This window comes from Tauraco erythrolophus, chromosome 8, assembly GCF_009769465.1.
Source record: "Tauraco erythrolophus isolate bTauEry1 chromosome 8, bTauEry1.pri, whole genome shotgun sequence".
In the NCBI taxonomy this organism is placed as follows: Eukaryota; Metazoa; Chordata; class Aves; order Musophagiformes; family Musophagidae; genus Tauraco; species Tauraco erythrolophus.
Genome location: NC_141472.1, coordinates 9,908,543 through 9,926,436, shown reverse-complemented (window position 1 = coordinate 9,926,436; position 17,894 = coordinate 9,908,543).

The window sequence follows — 17,894 nt, the reverse complement described above, 5'->3', positions numbered from 1 at the left end:
TTTGTTTTCAGGAGAACTGGGGGAGGAGGAAGAGAAAGGGGTAGGAAAAAAAAAACCAACATTGCATGATGTGATTTGATTTCAGTCACATTGCACTTTCCCTGTGCTTTTTTATGCCTGATGGGAGCGACGTGTGCAAGTCAGAGAGAACAGCGCATCTCACCAGCCTGACAAACATCGCCTTGGGCCTAACCCAAATTTTCACCAGCTTCACTGGAAGACAAATCAAGCCTTTCCAGTAGCCAGAACTGCAATCTGCGATATCAGGGCAATATAGAGCCTGATATCTCAAGAGCCTCAAATATTTTAGCTCATGAATGGTCATCAGCACTGCTGAGCACCACGCTCAGAAAGCAGCACGCAGCCCTCACTGGTCCCTTGCAGCACTTCCGAGTGAACAATCAAGGCTCAAGAGGGAGACTTTTTGTCTTCCAGGTCTATAAATGACGTCCAATATGTTAGCAGAATTGGAAAGAATCACAAAAACACATGTAAACTGCCTGTTTTCCCCTTCTTTTCTTACTCCTAACACATCAGCTCTAAAATGCTACACACCAGAGGAGCTGCAGTTAAAACACACGGTTGTTTATTCAATTATTTCCATACGCGTCTTATTTATTTAAGATCAAGACAAATACTACTCGCATGCCTGCTCTCCCGGCATTAATCATCTCCCGCATCCTGGGCTGCCCGGGATGCGGGAGGCGGAAGGAACGTGACAGCCGCGCGTGTGGGCGGGCGAGTGGGTGGGTGCGGAGGTGGGTGCTTGCCTGTTGGAGCAGAGGTTTGCAGCAAGCCAGCGGGAACGTTGAAATTCAGAGCCTTCCCAGGGTCTTGCACAACACTCCCAGTGTATTTATAAATCATTTTTTTTAATACCTTTTCTTTGTGTCTGTAGCATCTTGGCACTCGACTGCTCTCACCACGAGCCCTCCCTCGCCATTCAGAGCTGCCGAAAGTGCCTTGGCCATGGCCGAACCGGGGAACGTTTTTTCCTACTTGCTACGGCATGGGGAGAAAGCTGCGTGTTGAGAAATGACACCGCTACTACAGTGTGCAAAAACGCGATCAACGTAGCCTTGAACAATATGGGCACGTAAGCGCGGGCACAGCTGGCACCACTCGCAGCGGGAGTCAGTCAATTTGGAGGAATGAAAATACGCTTGTTGGGAGGCGCCACGGCGCAAGAGCCACGGCACTGCTCTGTGGAGCGGAGCCAGCCCGCAGGCACTTGGGGTAGGGATGGGGGTTATGGTCTCCCCTCTACCACCAGCCCTCTGTCTTTCCCCAGCCACTGGCTCTTAAAGGAGCCCAAACCCTTTCTTGAACATTTATTTAGCTTGGGAACAGCTAATTTCACTTTGAACATGGTCCCAGTCTATTTAATTAACATTGATTAATGCCATTTCTAAACAAACGAAGGCAGCCAGGAAGGCTTTTGCGCTGACACTAGTGAAACCTGGTTACAGTAAACCTGATTAAACACCCCAATTAATGTGTGCATAGCCACACCCCAGAGTCAGTCCTTGAGATTAAACCCCAGTGGCAGAGCACACCTTATGGGGTATTATCTCACCTCTTTAATATCTGAATGTTGGTTCTTATTTATCTTAGAATCACCAAATCATTTAGGTTGGAAAAGACCCTCGAGATCATTGAGCCTGACTGTAAGCCTAACACTGCCAAGTCCACAACTAAACCCTGTCCCTAAGTGCCTTCTTACTTCCCATCTAGTTACAACAGCGAGGAAACCCACAACATCTCCTATAGAGGAGATACAGGACCCAGCTCTGCCCACAACAAAGTGGCTTTTTTGCTTGCACAGCAGAACCACTGCCCTCGTTGGGTCAACCCTCTGCCACAAACAGAGGCCAAATTGGTATTACAGGACTGCTGACGTGAAGACCAGCCTCGCACAGGACAAACTGACAACAGGCAAAGCTCATGCAAGCAGCAAAGCAAAAGCTGGTCTTACCCACCTTCACCTTCTGCTGTCAACTGCTGGTAAAAGCAAAGAAGGCTTTTACCTCACCAAAGCCTTAGGCAATGTGATAGCATCCATCCATCCATCCTCTTGCATCCTTCCTTCTCCATTCTTCCCAAGGAAAGTCCTCAACACAGCAAAGAACTGCTTAAATATGCTTTTTGCCTTCTTTTCAGAAGCTAAATTTTACCAAAGACCTTGATGTGGGAGCCCAAGGAGAGACAGGCTGCATCTCACCCTGCCTGGAGGAAATGTAATCAGCAAAGCCCCTGGAGAACAGGGGCCAACTGCTGTCCCTCTCCCAGCTGGGCTAGCACCACCGCTTTCAGCTGGGGAGCTAAATGTTTATTAAAAAAAGGATCAAAAATGAATGTGTTTGGTTCTGTTTTCCAAGAAACAACAGGGAGGTGGGGATATGGCAAATGGGAGTCCAAGATGGTCCACAGAGCAAAAAGGGCCTCGTGCCTTTTGTCTCTTCTTTGAAACGCATATAAAGAACAGCTTTAAAGGATGGTTCTTCCTCTTTCTATTTAACAGTGGAAAGAAAAATACAAACTCGGCAGTTTTGCCCTCCACTGCGAAGACTGCAAAATTTATTTTGGGAGAAAGCAAAATGGCATCTCGAAGCCTAACACATTCAAGACTCCGAGCGCTCCAAAAATAAACCCAAGCATGGCAAGGCAGGCAACGCTGTAAGCAGGCTCTGTGCGGCACCGGCTGCCCCTGCCACGGCAGATTTCGTGAGGCTTTAGAGCAAAGTCACCTGGTGAGGACTCTGCTCTCTAATCCACAAAGCACACCTCTCACCACAGGAAGCAATCTCGGATGTACTCAATATTCACATTGTCAGACCGAGGCTCCGTGTAGGATTGGGAGCCTCTTTCTTAAGAGCTTACGAAAAAGGGGGTGGTTGGGGAATGAAGGAAAAAAAAGGGGAAGAAAACAGAGCATGACACTGGTATAGATGTAACAGCTAACAAACGGCTGACTTGCTACCAGCAGAAACGTACTCGTTGAAAAATACTGGGTCAGTCCTCCCCTCGTATTAAGGCTCTGCTGGACACCTTGGTCTTATATATGTTTTATTCTATATATGTTTTATATAAATATATTTTAATACGTTTAACAATATTTTAACATATTTATATACGTTAATATGTATGTTTTGTTGCATATGTTTTATCGTATAAGGAGCACAAAGTAAACATGCTCCCTACGGCGGAAAACTGGCGGAGTTTTGTTCCAAGCACAGAAATTGATCATTTCTGGAATTAATATCCAAAGTCAATGTAACACTGCATTAGACTATAAAACACACTCCTGTGGGGAAGAGCCAGAGCATCCCGCTCCCTTCTCCTCCTCCTCCTCCTCCTCCTCCTCCTCCTCCTCCTCCTCCTTCTCCTCCTCCTCCTCCTCCTCACAGCCCAGTCATCGGCACAATATCCCTACCCCTGCCAAAAGCAGAGAGGTGAGGATCCCAGCTGCAGCGCGGCACGAGGCCGAACCGCGGAGCCCCCTGACCCCCACAATTTACCCCCTTGACACTCCTGAAGGAAAAGAGGGAGGTTTTGAGATGCAAAGGTCGGCTCCGGCGGAGTGGCCGGCTCACCGACCAGGTGGTCATCACCACAGGGTCTCCTCTGCATTTTCTCTGTTGAAGTAGGTTTGTGTAGAAACGATGACACCGTTGTTAGGGGTCGATGTTAACGGCGTTATCGAGACAAGTCATGTAATTTCAGACGCTGCGGTAAGAGTGTATCCCACAAACATCTGCGCTCCCGAGTAGGGTGAATAAAGATGCGTATGTGTCTGTGGATCACCCTCCTGACTTGTTTTTTATCTTCAACCTGGTGAAATAAAAGGTAGTGTCACCTCAATATTTAGGTTTTGTGGAAAACCAACAACAAACCTTTCAGTTTGGCCCCAGGCACAGCCCCTGCTCCCGGCCCCTCCGTGGTGAGGATCCCAGGGTCTGCAGCCTCCAGCTAGCCATGCCAAACACGCCAGGCTGCTGCTTTCCCTTTCAGCTTTTCTATTTGGGGACATCATACTCTCATTAATTACTGCTCTGAGCAGCATGATGGATGGGGATGGGTTTAGGCTTCGGGACGGGGGGATGTGAGGGAGAAACAGCAGTTTGGCAGGATCCTACTTTCTCCATGCCTGCATCTCTTCCCCCTTGCTCTGATGGAAAACAACAGCGGCGACAAGTGCTGCCGCTCACTTTGGGGAAAAAAGAGCCTGCTCTCAGTTCCTCCTCGCTTCTGTCAGCTTCCAGCAGCACGACAGGCTCCCAGCAAGGCTGAGAAGTTGGGTGAGCCAAGAAGATATACCTCTACATACATGAGGTCGTTGGCGGATTAAATGGCTTATTGATTCGCTTCCAAGGATGGATGTTCTAGGAGTGCTTGAGGGGGTTGCGGATTGTCATTGTTACAGGATAAAGTTCATAAAATTCACCTCTAAGGAGTAACTAGCCACGAGCAGAGACACCAAACAAAGAGTGAGAGTCACTTATTTGCTATTTATTTCTCCGGATTTCCACAATACTAAGGTGGCACCCACCCTTAAAAAGCTCCAGGCTCAATATCATTCTTTAAAACACGCACATCTGAAATTATCCACTCCCCTGCCCCAGCAGCCTCACCCCCAGCAACACCCACCTCCCAGCTTCAAGGTGGGAAAAAAAAAGAAAAGAAAAATTAAAAAGAGAGAAAAGCAAGAGGTTATGCCAGTGCCTGAGATCCCCCTTGGCCATCACATCCTTCTCTGGGAGGAGCAGGACTCAGCTCCTCGTGTTCCCTCTGTCTGCAATCAGCTGCCGAGACGGGACGCGAGGCAGACCCCAAACCCGGCGTCAGCTAACAGCACCGCCGCGGCCGGGCTCAGCGAAGGCCTCTTCCCATCCCCACAGGCCCCAGGGACACGGGTGGCCGTGCCAAGACCGAGGATCTCTAAATTTCTGAGCAGTTAAACCAGGACGAGAGACCGTCTGGAAGGCGAGGGAGAGCTTTTTCTCAAGCCAGGAAAGGGAACAGTGCCTCTTAATATAGCAAAGGGAGTAATATAAAAAGAATTTTCCCGATCTCCCACCTCCCATCCCTCCTACAAACTGCCTTATTTTAGCGCCTGGCTACGCCCCGGCATGCAGGAAACCATTAGGGCTGCCAAACGCCTCTTTCAGGAGACAATTTACATACACAAAATAATTAAGGTTTTCTCCGCTGCTCCTCACCGGAGCACCTGAGGCCAAGGCCAGCCAGAAACCCTGCTGACACCTCCTGAAGTTTCAGCTCACTCCACCGGCTGGTTGGGTGCAGGTTGAGTGTTGGCTCCTTCCCCAAACCTCAGGAAGCTTTCCTGGTCCCGGCTGTGCCTCCGAGCATGTCAGGGGCCAGGCCGCAGGTGTGGGATGCCGCACGGGGCCCCGGCAGCCTGCTAAGGGATTGGGGATGATGTTCAATGGGTGGTGGCTACACGATGCCACGGCCATCAGCAACCTGGAGTCTTGGAGTTTGGAGCGAGGAAAGCGAGACCTGAGCTCTGGTGGGCTGAGGAAACCTCCCCTCCTACGCCAGCTTTCTTCAGCACAGAGACGTTAGTCAAACTCATGAATTAAGACCACAAAGTCATAAATTAAGACCACAGCAGATGTTTGCACGCGGTTGCGGAAAATGCCTGAACAGGTAAGACTTTCTTGGGTAGAAATCCTGCAGCTTCCCCACTTTTTAACAGAGACCGTCATCACCCTCTGAGCCCCCACAGAGCAAAACTCTTGTATTGTCCTCTGACCCAGGGCACATCTGGAAGAGCATCTCTGACCCCAGGTGACACCAAGGACTCCAAGCTAAAAAGAGTTGATTCTTCATTTTTGGTCAAACTGAGTGTTTCCCATCACAAAGGCACTTGCAAGAGAATTCAGTCGTTGATGAAAAGCGCGTATTGATGAAAATTGCCACTTCATAAATGAAGGATTCTCCATTACAAAAAAAATCATTCTTATTTTATGGCATTTCCTTCCAATAATATTATTTTTATCTATTAAATTACATGTCAGAAGTAATTGTATCATGTCATATTATGACAAGAATAATGGTTGAAATAGTCTCATTTTATTTTCCATTACAATCACAAAGAGCAGCTGTTATCTGGTACTATTTGAGACATCTTTTCTTTGTTCGAGATCAAAGTGGCTCCTGCTCGTGCCCTGGCGAAGCTGTCTAACCGTTTCCTTACGACACAAACAGGAAACATTTTGATCTAGAAACAGAGGCAAGGTAGTCTAATCAGTATCAAGCCCAAATTACTCTTCATTAAAAAATAGAAATAGACATGGTGGAAGCTCTTGTGTTAGCGTGTGCCAGTAGCAGTAAGGCACGCAACGCGCTGCCTTCGCAGGTACGACGTGAACAGTTGGAATGGCAAAGCATCCCTACCCGCTAACCATGTTTCGAGCTACACAAAAACATTTTCCACAAATTCCTAAAAGAATAGTTTTTTCCAAAGTTCCAATTTATGGAAAACTGAAAGTATTTGGGTTTGTTCTAATTCAGCAGCTCTAGATTATTTTCCTTTGTGACATTTCATGAGAATCCTGAAATCTGCTGAGCTTTATACCTCTGTCATTCACTGTATTTCCAAAACATCCCATTTGAATTATTTCTGCTAAAGCCTAATTTGTTTAGCAATGTGTTATCACACAATTTTGCAGAATTCTTCCTGAACTAGCAGACCTCCAATGAAAAAAAAATGCAAATTTAGTGAGTCTGGAACATTTTGAAGGCGCTTTTCAGTTTCATCAAGAAGGTCCAAAGACAAATAACCGAAGACTTTTCCTTACGTTTATGATACACTTATAGATTAAAAATCAAAATAAAATTAAAATACTGTGATAAATATACCAAAATTAGGTATTTTGAGATTAATTGAGTAAAATAAAGTTTCAAGAAAGTCAAAAGACACTTCTGAATCTTTAGTTTCTCAAGAGATCCCAAGTTTAGGGATGAAATAATATTTCCTTGTTTTTCTCATCCATTCTCGTGGCCACCTCTTTTGCCAAATCGGGAAAGGAGAAACCTTCTGCTCAGCTTCACCATGCAGGAATGTTTTCTCACTGGAGGCTGCAGTGGCAGCAGGAGAGGTAGGAAGGTCCACGGGTTTGTGTCTTCCTCCAGAGAACAAAGCTCCTTGAGAAACCTTGTCTCCTGCCCCTGTACCACAGAGCATCTCTGCTTTTTCCCTTCTGTCTGCCGCCTCTCAGCCTCCATCGTTGCTTCGACTTATGCAAACTGAAAGCTGTATATTTTAAAGGACTGTTTCAGCAGATGCGAAGAGCAACAGCTGGATATTAACGCAACTTGGCATCACAACTGTTTTGGGGCTTTTTTTTTTTTTAATTAATGATCTACCGTATTACAACAGTTCCTCTTCTTATATTACCGTCCTAACCCTGAGCCAAGTATTAAATAAGATTTAATTTAATTAGTTCTTATATTCTCCTCTCTTGCAGGATTATTCAGTAACACAAGGCTCTTACCCAGCTCCCTTTCTTGCAGGCAGATAAAGATCATGCTGATGGTGGTGGGAACACATCAGACACTTAATTTACATGCAAGACATGTTACCGGGTTATGAAAAGTAGAGATATTTTTCAACCAGTCCTGAGGTTCACCTTTTGCTCTGCCACGCACTGATGAGCCGCTCCGCTCTACATGCTGTTCCGCAGTACGTGGGGACGTCTCCAGTGTCAGCCCTTCTGCTGCTCAGCACCAAGGGGCTCGTCTCACCTTTGGGTCCCACCCGAAAAACTAAAGCTTCGAGCTGCAGGTTCAGGGTTTATGATGCTGGCATCCCCTTATCCTCCTGGCATCACTCCTCTCCCACATCCTCAGCTTTTTTCTGCAGACCAGATGAGCCAGTTTTCCTTACCCTTGTGTTTTGGGAGAAGGAAAGGTGGTCCTAGGAAAAGTCTCCAGTCTCTTTAAGTGCTCTCCTACCTGAACATGGACCTTTGGCATTTTCAGCCCCACTGGGTTGTTGCCTCCAGAAGACATCTTCCCAGCTCGTTTATGAGCCTGCCAACACGGACCCTCCCAAAAGCCTTGCTGAAGGCAAGGACTACAGCACCTCTTGCCTCCCCACACTTCATCATTAAAAAACCCTGAATTAATTGGGTAGCCACTGTGCCCAAGAAGAGCGATGCTTGATCCGTCATGGGGAGGCTTCCACTGGGATTTGAAGATGTAGAGTCGCTGCTGCGTGTGCCCAAGGTAGAAACCCACCGAGTGGCACCTCGAGGGATGGAGCTGCTGGGACAGAGCTCCCAGGGGGACACGAGTTGTGTGAGTGTGGGTTTGAGCAGGAGCGAACCTGAGTCTCATCCCAAGCAGGGACAGCTGTGAAACACCGGCTGTGCCTCCAGCACAGCCTCAGACACTGCCTGGTGCTCGCTGTGGGATGCGAGTGGTAATGGCAACCGCAAAGGATGCTGCTGAAGGGTCTGACATCACGGAAGTTTTGGCGCTGTGAACCATGGCTCGTCACCTTGATCTGTCCCCTGAGTGACCGGGAGCAGCAACACGTGCTGGGCAGCCCTGACTGGACCTGGCTTGAGAAACCTTGTAGATGTTTTTGCTTTGGAGTGGGCGTCTCATCCTCTTGAGGCAGCAATAAATAACCTAAACGTTGCGATTAGTCCCTTAAAAGTCAATTGACATTGACAGCCACAGCCTGGATGGAGGACAGAAAGCGAAGCCTTTGCAAGGAGCCCTTGGGAAGGGGATGCACAGCATCATGTCATGCAGATATCTCCAGGGAGCAAACAACTGTGCCCTGAGCTTATCAGCTAGGCAGGGCCTGCTCCATGAAGCACACACTTCTATTCAAAAACAGAGAGCATCAATTCGAAGTAGCAAATTCCAGCAAAACCCAGAGCCGGGGGACAAACGCACCCCCTGGGGTGAGCGGTATCCAGCTCTGCAGGTTCTGCTCAGTCCAGAGCAGAAAACCCATCAGCTGAGTCAGTCTGCTCCTCTGAGTCACAGCCACCGCTATCCCGATATGCCTGCCAGCAGGCTTGCCTGAGCAGGGGCTAAACCCGCAGCCCTCCTCGCCCGATGCCGGCTCTGCCCCTTGACATCTCAATGGCCCATGCAGTCTCTGAGCACACCAATCTGATGCAGAATTGACAGCCACACTCCAAAAGTAAAGTGAGGAGAAGCCTGGGCCACGGGCCATACGCGGAGGAGATGTTTAACAGCAGGAGGGGAAGGGAGAGATCGACTGGGAAGAGCGAGGAGGGGGGAGAAGTCTGGGCAGGAGTGGGCGTCTGATGCAGGTACCGGCGACAGCGTGTCGGGAGGCTTTCAAGTCTGCGAAACGCACCCCGCCAAAGGAAAGAAAAAAACACACTGGAGCAGCGAGGTGAAAGGTCTGGAAAAAGCGGCGAGCGAGAGGGAAGGAGGAGGAGGAGGAAACGTGGGCACAGAAGTAGGTGGTGCCACATAGCAAGTTTCTGATGTAGTCGGGAAAGGCATCCAGAGCTCCCGATTCCCAGTCCTACGCCTTTGCCGGGAGACCATCTGTCCTCTCCTGAGGGGGAAGGAGCCCTCGGGTCAGGCAAGAGTGTTTCCCTCATCCAGTGAAAAATAGCAGGTGGCACCGAGCCTTAGCACGGCACCGCTCCGCGGGGGTCCTGCTCTGGCAGCTCCCCTCCAAGCTCGGGCTGTGCTGCGGGAGCGTGGCCTCCCTCCTCTGGGACCTGCCAGACTCACCTGCCTCCCGAAGTGGTGGCTCGGTAGATGCTTTAAAAGCATCAGATGACAGCTCTGATTTTTTTCCCCCAGCACACAGCCATAGCTAATCCAATTCCTCCCTCTGGAACGTTTTGAGGAGGTTTGGGTTGGGCTTTTGTCTGATGAAAAGTTGTCCTTCAGCAAGGCAGACATTGCCCCAAATTCTGTTGAAGGCATACTGTAGAGCCAAACAAACAAATCAAATGGTTCACTGGGGGGGGGCTCTTTTTTTTCTTTTTTTCCCCCTCATCTTTAATTCGAAGGAAAATTTTAACAATTCTGAATAGTAATTCTTTTGCCTGATATCATCTGGGGTTATGAGGGCAGGCACAACGTTCACCCGTATTCCTGAGTCCTGATGCTCCAGCACTGCTGGAGGAGGACCCACAAGCAGCGCTGGGAACGCCTTCGGGCTTCCCTGTGCTGCTCAGCTGTGCCTCAACGAGGGCACGTCCCCATTGCACTGAGTTCATCCCCTGGAGCTGCCAACACCCTGCGGATCACCTGCCCGCGCGCTGTCTGTGCTCACCACGGCAGGTACTGGGGCACCAAGCCACAGGGGTGACCTGCAGCAGCTCCAGAGTGGGGAGGACACAGTCCTTCAGGATTATGCCAACCTACTGGCATAATGAAGGGAAAGCATGCTGGTGGCCCGGGTGCCTCCAGTCATGCAGAGCATGTCGCCCAGCATGATCCAAGAGACTTCTCATCTTGAGGTTTAAAAAGCAACGAGCCGTAGGGGATGCCTACACGGATGTTGGAAGACTGGAGGCATGCACCGTTGGGTGCACAGAGCTTCTCGTCACCATGCCCCTCTAGGTATATGACGTTAAGTGTCCAAGATCAGGAGACTGAAATATCACTCAACAGTTGGGAAAATCAAGGAGTAGCTCGTCCACAAAGAAGAAGGCATCTCTGGTGGGTAGTTTAGCAGAACCTCGCAGGGTGGGGAGCAAGGTGAGCAGCAGCAGGTAACATGTCCTACCTCTTCCCCAACGTGGCTGCAGAACCGCCCGAAGCCGTCGCCAACCTAGGTGTGTTTCAAAGTGCTTTGCGAATGTCACAGCCCATGAGGAGCAAAATACTTGACCCTCATTTCACAAAGAGGGTGTAGAGCAGAGGGGGCGGACGGCTGCGCCCAGCCTCGCTGCCAGCCAGGAATGGGCCACAAGAAATCCCAGTGGCCTTGGACACACGTCCCCCATGTCCCCTGCCAGCAGCATGTGCCTCCTGGGCACCCAGGGGTGCCAGCAGCTCCTGGTATGGCCACGGCGAGGGGCGAACCCGGTCAGATGCTTTCCATCCCATGGGAATGCAAACTTTTGACATCGTCCGAGAGGCCCCGTCAAGGTAAGCCGTGCAATTACATGTCTCTGCTTTCTCTGTGTGAAACGCAGGCGCCAATTTTGCTGTGTTACCAGTAATAAACTTTTAATGCCATGTATTCGGGATCCCTTGTTTGCCCTGTAGAAAGTTTCTCTTCATGCATCAGACTCGGAGAACAAAGCACAGGCTGTTTAGCCGCAGGATTTAACCACCTGTTGTAATACTTCGTTGATCTAATCTTTTGTTTTAATTAAAAGCCTTTCAGTTTGGTTTGCAGGGTTTTTTCCCCTCCCTGCACCCAGCGCAGGCTTGCCACCTGCTTCGTTGGCTCCGTCTTGGCCATGCAGTTCATGTCAGGCCTCTTTGATTGCCCTCAAATGCATGGAAATAGCTAGAAAAAAAAACAAAAATCCACCCCAAGATGCGTCCATCCTGAGACCCAGCACTGTCGAGCTGCTGCTCGGTACAGTGACGGGTGAAATTAAATGGCTCCAGGTGAGCGGGGAACCAGCAAGGGGATTCACATCGTGTCCGCTCATCGCCAAGCCTGCTAGTCTATATTTGAAGAAGAAACAAAGTGCCTTTGGGAAACAAGATGGGACCCCGCTCCGTAGGCACCCAGGGGGTTGCTTCGGGCACCAAGAGAAAGTCGTTTGCATGAGGGTGAGGTTTAAACTTGGTTTCAAGCACTGACATGAATTCTTCTCTATCTCATTATTAAAATGTCTCCAGTTACACCAGAGATCTCCCACAACGGATGCCTACTTTAAAATGGTCCCTTTGAATATCATCCCAACTCTTTTCCTCTACAAATTTAAATAAAACCCAGACTCCATCAGCCAGCAGAAGTATGTTTTAGTCTTTTGAGCAGGTCATGCCAGAAGAGGAAAACCAACAAATTGAAAAACAAGATTTCAGAAGATGCAAAAAGTGAGAAATCCAGCCGCAGAGATGCCCCCTCGCATCCCCACGGAAGCGATGTACTGGTACTGCCTTCCCCAGCCACCCATGACAGCTCCTCGGCAAGACCATACGGTCCTCTTGCCCTGCCCTTTGCCATCCATTGTTCCTTTCAAGCTTTAAAAGCTTTCCTTACCTCTCCGAGAAGTCCAGTGACAGCCCTTTGAAACCGGCCACACGCTTAACATCCCAAAACCATTGGAAAACTCGGTATTCACACTATTTCTGGCATTTCACCTTTCAACGCTAACACCACGGCAGGGAATCCTACGTGGCCCCGACCAGCCCTGCAGAGCTGTCTCCAGCTAACATGGCCACCACCACCTGTGAGAGAGAAAAGCCAAAATACTATCGCAGAAGACCACAGTGGGGTTTTGGGCATACCAAACGGCTGCAGTTTTCCATGCCTTTCTCCTTGCTCTGGCAGGAGTTACGCATTACAAGCCAAGACGCTTTTGGTGCCACCACCATCCACAGCATCCGATACTCTCCACCGCTTTCCCGAGAGCTGGCGGGTCAAACTGGCGAGGCTGCCAGGCCGCAGCAGAGACGGCTGCTCGGTGCCATGCCGTGCCGTGCCATGCTGCCGAGGCCCATTGGGACGTGTCACAACAGGCGGCGTGTCGTGCCTCACTGCTTCGTTGAGCAACAAGCTGGAAAAAAAAAAAAAAACGGATCTAATATGTGAGTGGGCCGGGATGTGCAAAAGAGATGAATATGGAGTAAAACACACTGGATGCTGCAGTAATAACTGGGCGCGGGGAGAGGCTGGAAGGGAGCCAGGGAGGGGAGCGGTGAGAGGGATGCTGCTGAGCTCCGTCTACGTGCGGCGGCGGAGCCGAAGCTCCTGAACGAGTGCGAGGCCGATCCCAAAGCTGCCGCGTGGGCGTGAGGCTGACACTACTCCGCCAAAATCAGCAGGAACCCCCCATGCCAGGACTGTGCCCCTTCCCGGGCTCAGCCAGGGGGTCATCAGGCGCCCATGGAGTTTCTGTTTGTGTCCAGGGGAAAAAGCAGGATTTTTGTCCCTTTAAAATAAGGTGGTTTTTCGATGCGCACCAGGTCCAGTAAACCGCGCTGCTGAGTGCGGGGATGAGCGGCTTCAACAGCTCCGTGAGAAGCGTAAGAACATGTCCCCCAGCATTTCTGTGCTAAGAGGGAGGACCACCCCGTGCATCTTGTTACGGCTCAGTGATGCTGAACCCAACAGCCCCCAGGCTGGCAACATCGTGTCCCAGCAAATCCTCTCCTGGGGACGAGGGCGAGGAGAGCAGAGGCGGCTGGCAGGGACCCGCCGCTGAGTGGCACCCTGGTGCCCGCGCCCCCGCGCCCTGCCCGTCGGAGGCGGCAGCGGGATGGAGGACTGTCTTCCCGAGATCCCGTGGGCGTTCGACACGGCCCCTTTTCAGCAGTCGAACACACGTTTGCGAAGCTTTAATGGCAAACGGATGAGTCATTACGGGGTTTCAAAGTGCGTAAATGTGATCACATCCTAGTTTGGTGTGTCACCGATGAGCTACCCTGAATCTGCAGGGTTACTCGGCTCCCCAGAAACCTCGGAAATTCCTGCCCGATCTTGTGATGAAAAAAATTCATTTGCATTTGTGTCGCTGCATGCACAGAGTTAATTTTTTTAAATTATTTTTTGTATTTTGGCACTGGATTTCAATGGAGGCTTATGTGCAGTTTTACAACCTGGTACTGCTATGTTTTGCACCACCAGTTTACAACCGAGTAATAAGTAAACACAAGATTATTTGGCTACACAGGATTTTCCAAGGTGATTAAATAATTTTCTAAATAGCTTGGAGAATGAAGCTGTCTAAAATCCCTAAGGTAATAGGAAATTAACTGCATACACACACACTCTAGAGATACAGGAGGAACTCAAATTTACTGAGACATAACATAAAATATTTAAGAAAGCAAACAAAATTGAATAAAACCCCTTGCAACATGAATTAAACCTACCCAAAGCAGCAGCAACCACCTTTGTTGCAACGTCTCCTCTGGGAGACTCCACTCACGCCCTGGGGTCTGCACGGCCCCTGCTCCACCACAGACCGTGGCAGATGGGACGTGTCTCAGAAGAAGACCTCCGTGTGTTTTGTTAAATGGGCAAAAGCATTCACCAGCCCTTTCAGCAGCTCCAGTCGCAGCCCCCACCCCGCCCAAAGACAGCCATGTTCCGTGTGGACTTACCCAAAGAACAGGGAGTCAGGAGCATCACAGATTTGGCTGGGGATGGGGTGGTGGTTTTGGGGTGAGCACTTGTCTGGGGCACCATCTGATGACTCAAGGACTTGGCAGTAGCCTACATTATGGCTTCCCAAGGTTTTCCATAGTGGGAGCCACCTCCGCCGCCTCCCTCAGACCCGGGGCTGCTGCCTGCAGGGACAGGCAGTCAGCCTGGACCCACCTCCCCGGGTGGGAAGGGCCGCTCAAAACCACCTGAGAAGGGCACTCGCCCCTCACGACAGCTGCAGGTGCAAGTGGTGGGGCAGGGTGAGCCCCTGTGGGCCTTCGTCCCAGCACAGCCGGGCAGCGGGAAGGCAGAGGCATGGGAGGAAAGGCTCTGGAAAGCCATCCCTCCCGAGCAGCTCAAGGAAATTCATATTTCATGTTCTGCTCCTTCTCTGCCCACGGAGTTCTTTCTCGTGGTGGTGCGTAGGTGTATGTGAGGGATTTATCCTTTCTCCACTGAATCACTGCAGCACAACATCTTCTCAACCCTTCTGTACGGCAGAAAAGAACCTCATGGCATTTCTCCTCGTTTCCCTGCTTAAGACAGCCAGGGAGCTCCACGGCATGACCTGGCTGCACCCCGCCTCCCGGCTGGGAAGCAGCTCCCGCTCACAGCCCACCTCCTGGCTGGGAATCAGCACCTGCTCCCAGCCCCAGCGGAGGAACACCTGGGGGAGCAGACACCTCCCCGCCCCACCAGCCAGCACCCCAAAACCACAGCCCGGCGTGAAGGTGCCAGGGATCCTGCTGCTTTTTCAGCTGGAGAACCTCTCTGTGTGGAGGGGAAGGAGCAGCACGGGGTGTCCTGAGCACGGTGTGCTCTCACCGCCGCCCCGGGAGCCCAGGACCCAGGGCAGAGCTTTGCCAAATCCCAATTACTGCAGTAGCGAGCGTTTGCGCTTTAACCAGAGGCCACTGGAAGACGTTTCATCGCCGTGTCTGAACCTGGCCTTTGCGTACGAGTCTTCTGCGTTCTGAAAAGAAAACGTGGAGGAAACGAGTTCTGCAGCTGCTGTCACGGGCAAAGCCATGGCCAGGAGCTGTCCCTGATGACCCTCGGATAAAATGATTATTTAGAAAAAGACACAGGAGCTCTAGGCCGGTAGCCAGCAACAAGAAATTAAACAGCAATGAGTTTCTTCGGCCACATGAGAAACAGGCACCCCCTGAAATTTCAAATTAGAACCATGCCTGTCCAGCACACTGTGTTTTCATTGAACTTCGGCCAGTCACTGCTCAGCCCAGATCAAGATTAAAAAAAAATCTCTAAAGGTTTTCCAATTATATTGGCATGCTATCTGGAAGATCAATAACTAACCTGGGGCATGTTCTGCCTCATCCTCGCACCTTCAAGACAACAGTGCCTAGCTCCCTCCTCCTATTTCCTCTCCCAGAATAGGAGAAGATCACACTGGAAGTGCAGATGAAAATCAGCAAACATTAAGCCATTGGTTCTCATTTCCCAAATTTAATCTCCTCTGGGCTGGGAGACGGCAGAGGGATTGCATCCCTCTGAGGGGCTGAGTGGATTGTCTCCTCTGCTTTGAATGATACCTGACTTCTGTGCCATCTAAGCAACTGGGATGTTTTTGAAGGTTTTTGGTGAAGTTCTCCTCTGCTTCTCTTTGATATTTTTGCTTCCTGGTCTGTTTCTCTCCCATTTTTATACCCTCTCTCCCATTCAGTTGCTGTCCTCCAACAATACTTTAGCATTTGACTATGGAGTTGTGGGCTGCTGTTTATTTAGAAGGCGAGTTGAGACACGGTGTCCACCAAAACAACTGTCGAGGGCAGCCAAGGGACAGCCAATTCTCCTGAATTCCCAAGGACCCCTCACAACTGCCTAGGATCCCTTCCTGGCACATCTGCCTTGTTTGCCTTCTTGGGCAAAGATAAGCACATATAAAAGCAGAGAGGGCATCAAATAAGAATGCCATGCTGCAGACCCTTCCTGGCTTTAAGTTCCTCCCTCTTAGCCTTGGCCCACTGAAGCCCCCCGGGCTGTGCACACAAGGCCTCCCATAAACAAGAACTCAACCACAAGGGCAGGAAAAGGCTTCCTCTGGCAAGAGCTGCAGTTCAAGCTACTCCCTCCTCCCCTAGCCCCAGAAAATTAACATCTTTTAGAAAACACCATAAAAAAAAAAAAAAAAGGAAAAACCCTGGGGAAACTAAAGAGTTCTCACGGTGAATTTTATTTTGTAAGCAACAATATAAACATGTGAATAAGAACAGGCATCGTTTGTGGGGCTGCCCTTTGATCCAGAGTACCCTGGATCTAGCAACCCTTGGAGAGCCGGCGAGGGCAAACCTTCGCCTGCGACTCCAGAGGCTAGCCAAGCTGCAGTCCACCAAGACTTTTGTCATGGAAGGACCGATGCTCGAATGTTTGCTCTTACCAAATGTATGTGCAATCTTGGAACGTATCCTCCCACCCGCACCCCCCAGGTTAAAAAAAAAAAAAAAAAGACACAGTTGCAAACCAGTAAAAAAAAATTGCTTCCAGCTTATTGAGACTGAAATGGCCTGTTGGACTATAAACTGAAATATCATTCTAGAGATAACCAACTGGTCGTGACATGAAGTACTGTATTTACAACTGAAAAATATAACTGTTATATACTTTAATTTATAGCAAATTTAATACATTAGTGTTTACAAAATAAATTCTGGACTCAACTGAAACAGCGTGCTGCTTAGCAGGTTCTTTTTCCTTCCTCTCACTTTAACCGAAGAGACCAGCAAGCTTAAGAGCTTCTTCCGTGATCCACGCACAACTTTTGATCATGCCAGATGTTGAAACAACAGACCGTTTCCTGCATCTCTAAAGTCTTGTAGCTTGGTACCTTCTATCCCCTCGAGCCGTACAGTTCAAACCTGAAGCTGACCTTTAACAAGTTCCATACACGTCTCATGAAAGCTACTCAGATACTAACCAGGGCACTGGCTAACGTTACAAACCGAAGAAATATCTTATCCGTATTACTAGCTCACACAACAGGAAAGAGGAAATATAACTACACATTCAATCTCTTACTTCTAACAGCAAAGCTGCGAACTCCATTGCTTAAAGTAAGATACTTCAGTAAGTGAAACAGTACCATACAGTTCAAGAAACATTTTTTTAAAAAAACAAACATTTTAATAGTATAAAAAGTTGTTTACTGGTGTTTCTACTATAAAGCTTTGTTCCACAAATCAAAAGTGATAAAATAATTAGATACGTTTACAGTGATAAGAGACTGCAGTGTAGACATTTCAGCTCACATTTTGCTGATCGTTTCAGTACAACACGGACTGTGACTGAGTTGTTGATACACATCTATGACACAGAGCAAACTGCAGACACGAAGTGCACACCTGAATACGGAAGTTGACCCACTGGCATGGTAACAGACTTTCTCCAGCCCTCCCTTTCCCCTCCAGAACACATTGTAGGCAAAAACTGTATTCAGAATCTCAGGCATATAACTATTTCGACGGCGGGAAAGCAACTCTTATTGAGGGAGTTGCACAGAGGAAAAACGGATGCACACAAACACACCATGGTAAATTCCAAAGTTATATGCCGACTATTTCTCCTTAGA